Source organism: Podarcis pityusensis (assembly GCF_964106645.2).
Source record: "Podarcis pityusensis genome assembly, chromosome: Z".
Taxonomy (NCBI): Eukaryota; Metazoa; Chordata; class Lepidosauria; order Squamata; family Lacertidae; genus Podarcis; species Podarcis pityusensis.
In genome coordinates, this window is record NC_138044.1 from 12,959,474 (window position 1) to 12,971,596 (window position 12,123).

Here is a 12,123-nt window from a genome sequence, read left to right on the forward strand (position 1 = left end):
AAAGATTGCTGCGTGCACATGACAGACAGAGAAGGGGCTTGCCTCAAGCAGCCGCCTGCCTCACTTTTGACCCCCAAGCCTGGTTGAGTTGCAAAAACCATCGTGCGCGCTATGCCGGCTGCCTGGATTCTCGGACCGTCCATGGGCCAGATCCAAAAGGCCATTGGGCCTGATCCGGCCCGCAGACCTTAGTTTGCCGACCCATGGCCTAATGAGTCTGATTCAGCAGCTTCCTTGCCTGTCACCCATTTGACAGCTGGCATAGCTTGTCTAACATTCCCTTTCAAAGAAACTATATATAACAGGCCTTAGATAAATCCACTGCCAATAAATAAGCTCACAAAAACAGGGTCAACAAAGGGATCCACCCATATGTTCAACAAGGCCTTGGGCTTCTGCCCAGAAATAAAACCTTGGCAAACAGCACCAGCACATTCCAAAGAGCCAGTCGTGGGCAGGAGGGGCAGGATGCGGATGGAGGAGCACCTGAAGGATTTGATACCAGTCACACCTGCCCATCATGAAATATGCTGCCTTCCCATTGGTCTGTGTAAACCAAGTGTGGTGAGGTAGATCTGGATAGCCAGCGGGTTGTTACCTCCCCCACCCTTGGCAGGTGAAGTCTGACAGGGAGTGGTGCTGGCCACTTGTCAATCACCTGGTATCACAATGACATCATCCCCTGTTGCAGGGTTTGAAATCAGCTGATTGCTGGGTCTTTCGGAGTTGTGTATCTGGGTGCACAGGGCTTTGCATGTGCCACTGGTCAGCTGATTGATACTTCCTGAAAAACCCCTTTTGGGTTGGCTGCATCCTTACATGCCCAACACTTGATGTGGCTTGGTTGAAATGGCCGGGGTGGAGGCACACTAATTAAGCCAGCAGACCAGGGGTCCTGTACACCTATTCTAACATGCCCTGGGAAGATTGGCAAAGAGAATGCTGAGGGAGCCTGATGACTGAGTCCTGTGAGGAAGGGGCAGAGAACCTGCTTTGCATGCAGAAGGTCCCAGGTTCAATCCCCAATGGCATCTCCAGGCAGGGCCAGAAATGTTCTCTTGCCTGAATCCCTGGAGAGCCACTGCCAGCCAGTGCAGACAATACTGGACTAGAAGAACCAATGGGTCTGACTCAGTATAAAGCAGCTTCCTATGTTTTCAATTTTTTTTCAATGACTTTTTATGTTTTAGAAAGTGACAGAAAAACACATTGGAAAGTGTGGGATGAACAAATGACTAATGGGAAGACAAGTAAATAATCTGTAAGCAGATCAAGATAAACTCAGAATGAATGCTCCTTGTCATGTAACTTCCCCACAAACAAAGCAGGACAAATACTCAATAAAGCCAGACCTAGTCTAACCATCACATAAACTTTGTGTAAGGAAATTGGGATTAATTCTGAATGAATGGGCCATTTGGAGAAGCCCCACATCATATATTTCTATTCTATTCTATTCATTAAAGTAAAAGGTAATGGACCCCTGGACGGTTACATCCAGTCAAAGGCGACTATGGGGTTGCAGCTCTCATCTTGTTTTCAGGCCGAGGGAGCTGGTGTTTGTCCACAGACAGCTTTCCAGGTCATGTGGCCAGCATGACTAAACTGCTTTTGACACAACTGAACACCATGACAGAAACCAGAGCGCCCGGAAATACTGTTTACTTTCCTGCCGGAGCAGTACCTATTTTTCTACTTACACTGGCATGCTTTTGAACTGCTAGGTTAGCAGGAGCTAGGACCGAGCAACGGGAGCTCACCCTGTCGTGGGGATTCAAACCACCGACCTTCTGGCAAGCCCAAGAGGCTCAGTGGTTTAGACCACAGCGCCACCCCGTATTCTATTAATTATATTATATCTAACAATGGGGTGTATGGAGTGTTAGGGGAGAGGTAGTACCTCTGGTGGGTGACACATCATGTCCTTCTGGGGTAGTTTGTCCTCCTTTGGCCCTGACTCTGCACCTAGCTCTCATGTGTGGTTCCTAGAAGTTGTCAGCATGTGACAGCGGTCACAACCCAGGAATGGCTTCAACTGGGTTCAGCTAAACCTGGTGAAGGTAGCTGATGAGTCTCAAACCCTTGGTGAGTTAGGGACTTCCCTGAATGCAAAGACAGGCTCCGGCGGGTTGAGCAGATGGGACCAATAGTGGGTCCAATGGTCAAGAAGGTGGTTTCTGCATGTGCTGTAGAGGGAAGTGAGGGGCAGATGGAACTTGCCAACCTGGGAAGGCAGCCCATATAGGAGAAGGAAAACTCTGATCCTAAACCTCCAGCTTGTCAATATCTTTCTTAAACTGTGGTGTCCAGAAAAACAAGAACCCCTACACAGCTTACAATTATATAAAAGAAAACATTGAAATTATTGATAAAAACCAGGTATTCAAAATATTCAAAAGATGATTAAAATCAACGCTTGCTAAAAACAAAACAAGTCACATCTACATGTCTGGATAGGCTTGACTAAACAAAAATGTTTTAAATAGATGTGGAAGGCGCCCACCTGCTGTCAATAGGCAGGGAGTTCCAAAGTGTAAGTGCCCCCAAGCTAAAATTTCAATTTCTTTCAGGTGTGGAGCAAGTATTGCATTGCACTTGTAAGAGTGCTGATTCCTGAGAGTGAAGTTGTCAAGTTGGCATGTATGGGGTAAGTTAATCCCACAAGTAAACATAAATACTGTAATGCCACATGTAATAATGTAAATAAATTTATGATAAATGAATTGGTCATCCTTTGGTATCCTGCCCTTCCAGTTAAGGGTATGGCACGCATGACATCCCCTTTAATTGGGGCTCAGGGTTCAGTCAGGGGAGTTTGCAAGATAACATCTGGGCTGCAACAGCCTCCTATGCCCTTTAAAATAGTGGCGTTGACATCTCTTACAGCGCAAGAACATTGCTGTTTGAACAAGTTTACAGCGGCCTGGCAGGTTGTTCTCCTGCAAGAGCAGAATATTTTAAAAAACACTTTAAATGTCTAATGCACACAGTCACGTTGTCAGCTGAGGTCTGTCACTACTTTTATTATTATTATTTAATGAAGATGGATCGTGCGATAAGTCTCAAGTCTCGCTTTCGAAAGGTTAGGTGCAGTGTGTTTTTGCGTCATTTCACTTGAAACAAAGGTATATGGAAAAATCCAGGAAGTTTGGTCGGTTCAGTGGCAGACATGGAAAGCAAGAAAATATAGGTTTCTCTCTCTCTCTCTCTCTCTCTCTCTCTCTCTCTCTCTCTCTCTGTGTGTGTGTGTGTGTGTGTTTGTGTGGAGGAAGGCTGAAGGTACATGGGGAAGTAGGGATAAAAAATTTTTTACTCTAAAACCACACTCGCACCTGTGATATGAGTAATAGCCTAATGCTGAGGAAGGGACAGCTTAACGGTAGAACATCTGCTTTGCATGCAGAAGGTCCCAGGCTCAATCCCCAGCAGCATCTCCAGGTAGGACTGGGAAAAGAGCCAGGAGAGCCATTGCTAGTCAGTGTAGACAATACTGTGCTAGATGGACCAATGGTCTTGCTTGGTACAAGGCAGCTTTCTATTCATACTCAGAACCATGAGGACTGGAACCTTATTCCGCAAGCACTGTCATCCATCCAGATCTTTGGCACAAGGGGTGGAATCTTCAGTGGTAGGGTATCTCCTTTGCAGGCAAAAGGCTGCAGGTTCAATCCCCAGCACCTCCAGGAATAGGTGGGACAGGCCTGCAACCCTGGAGAGCTGCTGCCAGTCAGTGTCCACTATATGGAGCTAGAAAGACCAATGGGTCTGACTGATGCTGATCAGGCAGCTGTCTATGTTCCTATTTTAAAGAAACAGCTCTTTGTTCAGGACTCTTGCTTTATAAAAAATTATATTTAGGGGAAGGGCCATAGCTGAGGAGTAGTTTGCATGCAGAAATTCCCAATTCTCACAATCTCCAGGTGGGGCTGGGAGATATCCCCTACCCAAAATCCCTCTGTAAGTAATCAGTTCAGATCTCTGGGTGGGGAGAAAGTAGGAAAGGGGGGGAGCAGGACCTCAGTTACCTATGCATTTTTATTTATTTTTATTGATTGGGGGGTCAGCTCCCCCCCCCCCCACTTGACTATGCCCATGGGAAGAAGGGCAGAATTGCAGTCATCCAGCCCCCCACTGGAGTGTGTGTTGTTCGGAAGGGGCCTGTTGCTCCTGTACAATGCCGACCCCTAAACGTAGTGCCCTTGAACTACTAATCTTCCAAACAAATGAAAGAAAATGCAGTCTGCAGTCTTTACTGAGTAAAAACTCAACCTTAGGCACCTGTCTGACATTTAACATCAACAAGCAGACAGCCTAGACGATAAAGAGATGCATGACTGTATTTATGGTCGCATTAAATCATCATATCACATTTGCCTGGTAGGGCTGGACTTTGGTACTATGGTCCCCTGAGCTAGGCCACTGTCCTCGGCTTTGGGAAGGAGGTGCGAACCCTCCCATCCCATTCCCAAAGCTGGGGAAGCGCTAACTAGGCTTTGGGAAGGAGGTAAGTGGTTACTGGGCGCACTCTCCACTCAGTGCCCTGTGTGGGTGAACCGGTGGAGCTGCCCTAGAACAGCTTCTGTACCAGGGAGGAAGTCCCTTTCCACTCAATGGAGAAGATCCATGGAGTACAAAGGGACTTCCTCCCAGGTAAATGTGTCTAGGGTGACTGTATGAGGGTGCTGAGGAAACGGGCCTGTTCCTGGGGCTGCACTGCTGCTTCTACCCTTTAAAAACAAGGAAAGTTCCCCCAAAATCAACCCCCGTCTTGCTCTTACAAGCTCTTCTGCTTCAACTTTCTTCAAGGATCATCATCGGAATCTGAAGGCAGAATCAATACATTATTGGGCCACACCATACATTTAAAGTGCTACGGTACCACTTGAAACAGTCATGGCTTCCTGCCAAGAATTCTGTGAAGTTTGTAGTTTGTTGAGGGTGCTCAGAGATGTCAGGAGACATCCCATTACCCCCCCCCCCCCCGAGCTACAATTCTCAGAGTGGTTTAACAGTCAGTATCTCTTCACAGGAACTCTGGGAATCCCAAATTCTTTGAGGGAACTTAATGACTATTTCAAGTGGTATAGTGGTGCTTTAAATGTATGAATGTGGCCTTAGTTAGAAGCCGGTGTTCTATTAGTAACAGACTGACAAGAAAAAACATCTGAAACTCATCAAGCTGCTGACTCCTGTGCATAACATGCAATATTATCTGTCCTCCTACAAAGGTGATATTCTGCATTTTGAAAGGAGGCTGGCCTTGGACAATATTGTTTCCGGAACGATATGCAAAGCAGCACCCATATATGCTGTGTATAATAATTCACTTTTAAAAGCACTGGTTCTCCCCCCCCCCCCTGTTTTATTTTACTTGCACTGATCCTTGTAAAGGACTTTATTAGAAAGAATGCTTATCTCCTCTCTGATCAGCCTATCACTGTTTTTGATTGAGACTGCTGGCTGGTGTTCTGCAAGAGCTGGATTAAACATCCGGTTCTAATATAAGCAGAGTAAAGTTTTAAGCTTGTTCCTGGTAATCATAGAAGGCTTGGGTGATTACCGTGAAGGGACCCTGCACTTCTGAATCTGCCATTGTACTGCTGGAGAGACACACAGAGAGAGACCTTGTCAAGCAACAGTTCCTATGATTCTCTCTCTCTCTCTCTCTCTCTCTCTCTCTCTCTCTCTCTGTGTGTGTGTGTGTGTGTTAAATGCATGGTGTATGGTAGCCTTAGTGATTACAAATGTAATCTGAATGAGCCACAAGTTTAACAGTGCAGCCCCACTGAGTTTAATGCAAGTTATTTTCAGGCTGTGTTGGCTGGTGCTCATTGGGACTGGTAGGGCAGAAGGCAGGGAGCTAAACAGAGGGTGGTGCCATAGCTGCTGACAGGCAGAGCCAGGTAAGTTTTATCCCCATGCTCTTCCCTGCAGAGTTAAAGGCAACACTGAGACTAAGGAGAGGAAGTAAGCTGGCAGCTTGGGCCATCTCCTGGACTGGTTGTAAGTAGGAAGGCAGGAAGTGGGGAAGTGGCTGAGGGCAGACTGAAGTCAGTGAGACTGAGCCATATTTGCACTAATGGACTAGTATCCATTGCTCCTGGGTGCGTACAAGATTGCAGCCTAAATTCATGGACCTTTAAAGCCCTTTGTGGCTTAGGGCCCTCGTGTTTACGGGCCCGCTTCTCCTGGTATGCCCCGCAGAGGACCTTAAGGTCCATGAATAACCATAGTTTAGAGGTCCCAGGCCCTAAGGAAGTCAGACTATCCTCCACCAGGGCCAGGGCCTTTTCAGTGATGGCTCCGACCTGGTGGAATGCTCTGTCCCATGAGACTAGGGCCCTTCAGGATTTAATCTCCTTCTGTCTGGCCTGTAAGACAGAGCTATTCCGCCTGGCCTTTAATTTGTACTCAGCCTGATCTTTTATTTCCCTTCCCTTCTCTTCCCTCCCCCTCCCCTTTTATGAAGATCACCCACTCTGAGACCCCACAGCTAATTCTCCCCTGGCCTCCTTGCTGGCCCAAGTAGGACTAATTCAGCCAGCTAGCCCTGGTGACTATCGAATGCTTATTATATGGATTTCCCGCAAAGTGATTTCTGAACTTTGAATTTTATTGTTATTCATGTTTTTACACAGTATTTTATGCTGCTTTTACAATTAAGTGTTTTAAATTTGTTGTTAGCCGCCCTGAGCCCGGTTTTTGAACCAGGAAGGGTGAGGTATAAATTAAGAAATATTATTATTATTATTATTATTATTATTATTACAGTATTAATCTTATATCAACCACAGAGTCACAGAAAGTCATAGAAGTCATAGAATCTTAAGAGTTGGAAGGGACCACGGGGGTCATCTACTTAAACTCCCTGCAATGCAGGACTTTTTTCCTCCAACATGGGGCTCAAACCCACGATTCTGAAACTCTGAGGTTAAGAATCTCATGCTCTACTGAGCTAGGGGCCTGGTCTGTAATTGGTAGTCAACTGGTAGGTGTCCCACACAAGGAGGGAAGTGTCGTTGCTCAGTGGTAGAGCATTTGCCTTGCATGCAGGAAGTCCCAAGTTAAATTCCTACCCATGTACTACTGGGAAAAACTCCCCGTCTGAAACCCTGGAGAGCCGCTGCCAATCAGTGTAGACAATACTGAGCTAGGTAGATCAATATTCTACCTAGCTGTCATCATGACAGCTTCCTAAGTAGACCCTGGACCTAAGCTGGTTCATTCCATGGTATCACTCACCATTTTTATTTTATGTAGAGAAAATGATTGGCAGGAATACACCTGAGGGAGGACAGAGCTCCTATAATGATGATAATAATTATGTAATTGGCAATGTGAGTCATACTTTCCCTTTGATTTCCATGGGTCTGCTCTGTATATGATTTATTTGTACTGTATGTCAACATAATCTTATCCAAATAATGATTTATTTGTACTGTATCAACATAATCATATCCAGATGTTAGTCACACTTAAGCCCATCTATTTTTTTACTTCCTCTGTACATGACTTATTTGGAAATCACTTTTAAAATCATTATTATAATAAACATGTATCTTGCTTTCTCTTTATAGCTACAAACAATTGATGAAACCAAATCAGAATAAAACATCATATAAACAAAAAAGATCATGGGAAATAGTAGCAAGGAGAGGAAACATAAGCAGAATAGTTGCCTGGAATATGAGGTGCGGAACCATTTGTCGTTTGTGGATGAGGGAACTTTACAGATAGGGTTTATCACCTCTCAGTGCTGCAGAAACTAGAGAATCTGTCCTGGCCAGAATTATCTTTTCTATGAAACTGTTAAAATGATGGAGCTTTAAGAGATCGGTAGAGCATTGCTATACTCTTACAGTGGTGCCTCGCAAGACGAAATTAATCCGTTCCGCGAGTCTCTTCGTCTTGCGGTTTTTCCGTCTTGCGAAGCACGGCTATTAGCGGCTTAGCGGCTTAGCGGCTATTAACGGCTTAGCGGCTTTAAGAAAAAGGAAACAAACTCGCAAGAACTCGCAAGACATTTCGTCTTGCGAAGCAAGCCCATAGGGAAATTCGTCTTGTGGAACGACTCAAAAAATGCAAAACCCTTTCGTCTAGCAAGTTTTTCGTCTTGCGAGGCATTCGTCTTGCGGGGCACCACTGTATTACGTTGGGGAGGCAAATGTGTTGCTGCTATGTGTGTGGGATGTTTGCTGTATCCCTCAGACCTGAGAACCAAATACGGCCCTCCATACCTCTTTGTCTGGCCCTCAGCAAATTTCCCCAGACTTTCTTTCTTTCTTTCTTTCTTTCTTTCTTTCTTTCTTTCTTTCTTTCTTTCTTACATTTCTATCCCACCTTACTCCCAAATTGGGATTCAAGGTGGCTCACAGCATTTAAAAACTTCAGTTGTAAAATATAGAGTCATAAAAACAGACTAGTTAAAAACAATAATTGAAATACATCAGAACACATTTGGAACCAGTTACTAAAATCCTGCTTGTCTGGACCACAGCCCAGTCAGTGATCAGTGTCGCCTGCTCCTTAAATTTCCAAAGGTCTGTCTGGACAGGTAGGCCTTAGCCTACCTGTGGAAGGATAACAAAGAGGAAGCTGGTCTAACATTCCCTCCAACATTCCTCAGGTGAAAATAGGGACATTTTCAGCTAACCCTCCTCAAACCCCCATTCCACACACCCCCAGCATGTCCTATCAGAAGAAGAAGACCACCACTTCACCAACGGCACACAGCACACACGGCTTCCACCGTCCTGAGAAAAAACCTTAATCCCAATTTTATTTTATATTTTGGTAGATTTACAAAATTTGGTAGATTTACAAAAAGAAAAACACACACTAATAAAAAAAAAGTAGAAAAGGGAGAGATTATCACCCCTCTTTTATTGTCCATTCCAGGTCGCCCAACCACTGCCACAGTGTCCTTTATCTTGGCAGATCAAGAGGAGCAGGTGACAGCAAAGGTTGCAAGGTTTTTAGCTGGGGCAATCAAAATAAGATCCACTATTTCACTATTTAATTCAAAACCCTAAAATTTATTTTATATAATCGACTTTTTATTTCTATTCTTTGTATATCATATTATTGTTTTATTGCTATGGCCAATGGCTGACGCAAATAAAGATTCATTCATTCAGGGCGAGATTAGGCACGGATGCACAAAACATTTTGTGCAATTTATAGTTGTAAAACTACAACTAATCCAGAATGCGGCAGCTAGACTGGTGACTGGGAGCGGCCTCTGAGACCATATAGTACAGGTCCTGAAAGACCTGCATTGGCTCCCAGTACATTTCCGAGCACAATTCAAAGTGTCGGTGCTCACCTTGAAAGCCCTAAACGGCTTTGGCCCAGTATACCTGAAGGAGCGTTTCCACCTCCATCATTCAGCCCAGACACTGAAGTCCATCTCCGAGAGCCTTCTGGCGGTTCCCTCACTGCAAGAAGTGAGGTTACAGGGAACCAGGCAGAGGGCCTTCTTGATGGTGGCACCCACCCTGTGGAATGCTCTCCCTTCAAATGTCAAGGAAATAAACAACTATCTGACTTTTAGAAGACATCTCAAGGCAGCCTGTTTTGGGAAGTTTTTAATGTTTGAAGTTTTATTCTGTTTTTAATGTTCTGTTGAAAGCCACCCAGAGTGGCTGGGGAAACACAGCCAGATGGGCAAGATAGAAATAACAAAGTAGTAGTAGTAGTAGTAGTAGTAGTAGTAGTAGTAGTTGTTAAATAAACGAAACTGCCATTGGTGGCTGTGGCAATCAGTTTAAGAATTGGTGCCAGAGTTTGCTTTTCTCCTCTAGAGCAGGCTGCAAATGCTCTAAATAAATGCTTTGCCTGCGGACACATGGCAGGTGTACCATCATTTTGACAAGGAATGCTGCCGTTATCTCAGCCTACAGTGAAGCCAAGACACAAGTTGTTCTCTGCAAATCAGAGCAGAAAGAAAACTACAATGATTGCCATTTTGCTACCATACCAGGTTCAAGGTACAGTGGTACCTCAGGTTAAGAACTTAATTCGTTCTGGAGGTCCGTTCTTAACCTGAAACTGCTCTTAACCTGAGGTACCACTTTAGCTAATGGGGCTTCCCGCTGCCGCCGCACGGTTTCTGTTCTCATCCCGAAGCAAAGTTCTTAACCCGAGGTACTATTTCTGGGTTAGCGGAGTCTGTAACCTGAAGTGTCTGTAACCTGAAGCGTATGTAACCCAAGGTACCACTGTACTTGTGTTAATCCACAAAGTCCTAGACAGCCTGAGCCCAGGGTACCTTCAGGATTACCTGATCCCTTACTCGCCATCTCAGTAGCCGAGAACCTCTTAATGGGGCACTTCCAGTGGTGCCCCACATCTCTGAGGTTGGTCTTCACTAGGAGCAAGCCTTTAGTGTGGCAGGATCTGCCCTGGGGAACTCCCTGCCAGTAGAGGTTTGGCAAACACCTTCTAAAAACTATACCACTTAGACAGGCCTCCGCAGGATAAAATTTTCTTTTAACCTACTGGTATTTACTGTTGTTTTACTGGGTTTTTTATTATGTTTTATTTTGCTTTTTACTGATTATGATTTTGTTGACTTGATTCACTTTTATGAAAAGTTCATATTACGTATAAACATTTAATCAATAAAATAAATAAACAAACAAACAGAGCACCACTTTGTATGAATGAAAATAAAAGAGCCATGCTGGATCAGACCCAGATCCCATGAAATATCTGCTTCCCATTTCCCATAACGACCTGCAAGGATTCAACAGGCAGGGCATGAAAGCAACTGTCTACTCCCACCATTGCTTCCCATCTAATTGGCATTTGAAGATAGACTGCTCCTGAACCTTGATGCTCTATAACTGTCATGGCTAGCAGCCATGTTGATATCACGAGGGAACCGACAAGCAGCATGTTGGCCAATAGTCAAAACTCCATTAATGCCTATATACACACATATATATATTCATATAAAAAGAGCTCCCCAACACAGCAGCCAACCAACTGCTGGCTGCTGAGGCCAATAAACAGGACATGAAAGCAACAGCCACATCTTAATATTGCTGCCCAGCAACTGACACTCTTGAATGCACAGAGATACACTGCCCCTGAATGTGGAAGTTCCATTTCCCCATCATGACTAGTAGTCATGGACAGAACTCTGATCCTAACCCAAACTTCTTTTCAGATCACTAAAACCCAGGGGCTACCATTGCCACAGCCCATACCTTAGAGGTCTTCCAATAACATCCAACATGCGTACAATCTGTATGCAAATAGCTGAGCTGTACAAATCAAGGGGGCACACACTGTTCCACACAAACACTTGCAAATGTCTAGAGGCAAGTTTGTAGCTGAGCTCAGTATGATGTGTGAACAGCATGTTGTGGCAGCATGTTCCGCAAGATAATTGGGAGCGGCAGTCCTTTCCTACAGCTGTTCTGAACCTCCTGGATGGGGCTCCTGATTTTAGTAATGATTAAGAGAGAGAAAACTTATTTTGCTACCCACTTTCTCCATACCTGCCTTTGGTGCGTGCGTGGTAAGAGGGGGCCCCTCTCCACTTACCTCCAGGGGGCAGAAGAGGCAAGCTGGATGACCCCGAGCAGGAATGCAGCTAGCGAACCGTCTGATCCTGTCGCCACCAAACAAAGCTTACTCAGGTGGATGTGCCACTGTACAAAGGTTGCCTTCTTGTAGATATTGATGCAGCCAATCATGCCCTCCTCCGCCTCCACCTCCCTCCCTCCCTGTCATTGGAACTGGGACTCTGCTTTGCCTGCCCATTTCTGTGTCGTGGACGCCCAGTTGAGCAACACCTCTTTGGCACATCCTGCCCACAGGTTTTGTTTACAAGCCGGGGCCTTGGCAAGGCGATTTCCCTAGTGGAGCATGTCAAGCAAGAATTTCCTTGATGCATGCACAATTGAGGGTCAAGGAGATGGTGTTTTCTTTTCCTGTTTCTAAGTATGGCAGGTGAGCAGTCACCTGTGCCAAACCGGGAGGGAGGGAGGGAGAGAGGGAGGGAGGGCTCCAGTGACAGACAAAGTCAGCCTTTTTCCCTAGGTAAGGAGGCCCATAGCTAAGCTCACATGCCTTATCGTGCCAGAAGATTTGGATTCAAATACCAGGCATCGT

The 12,123-nt window shown here is 45.3% G+C and overlaps 1 protein-coding gene across 1 annotated transcript in view; it reads right to left on the bottom strand.

Annotated features, from left to right (window-relative positions):
- Nucleotides 1–11,682, bottom strand: part of ENTPD8 (ectonucleoside triphosphate diphosphohydrolase 8) — a 32,461-nt gene extending 20,779 nt beyond the window's left edge. The window contains exon 1 of the mRNA XM_080989618.1: nucleotides 11,554–11,682. The gene's annotated coding sequence lies outside the window, so the exon portion shown is untranslated. The remainder of the gene's footprint in view (nucleotides 1–11,553) is intronic.
- Between the last annotated feature and the right edge of the window lie 441 nt (nucleotides 11,683–12,123).